This window comes from Piliocolobus tephrosceles, unplaced genomic scaffold, assembly GCF_002776525.5.
Source record: "Piliocolobus tephrosceles isolate RC106 unplaced genomic scaffold, ASM277652v3 unscaffolded_904, whole genome shotgun sequence".
Classification (NCBI taxonomy): domain Eukaryota; kingdom Metazoa; phylum Chordata; class Mammalia; order Primates; family Cercopithecidae; genus Piliocolobus; species Piliocolobus tephrosceles.
Genome location: NW_022336541.1, coordinates 2,931 through 3,202, shown reverse-complemented (window position 1 = coordinate 3,202; position 272 = coordinate 2,931).

Below are 272 nucleotides of genomic sequence, written 5' to 3'. Positions count from 1 at the left end.
CGCGGCGCCCCAGCTGACCCGGGATGCGCAGCCCTAGACCTTCCCCGGTCACCCAGGCCAGGAAGGGGCGGGAGCGCGGTGGACGCCGAGAGCCAAGGGCTTCTCGGTCCTCTGCACCACGCAGCACCTGCAAGGAGAACCAGGGAGGGTGCGGGAGGCTCCCGAGACCCAGGAGCCGGGGCCGGGCGTGACCGCGCACCTGTCCCACCGCGGCAAGGGCTGGGGTCGCCTCCAGGGCCGCAGCTGTCGGGAGCCACCTGGCCCTCAGTCCC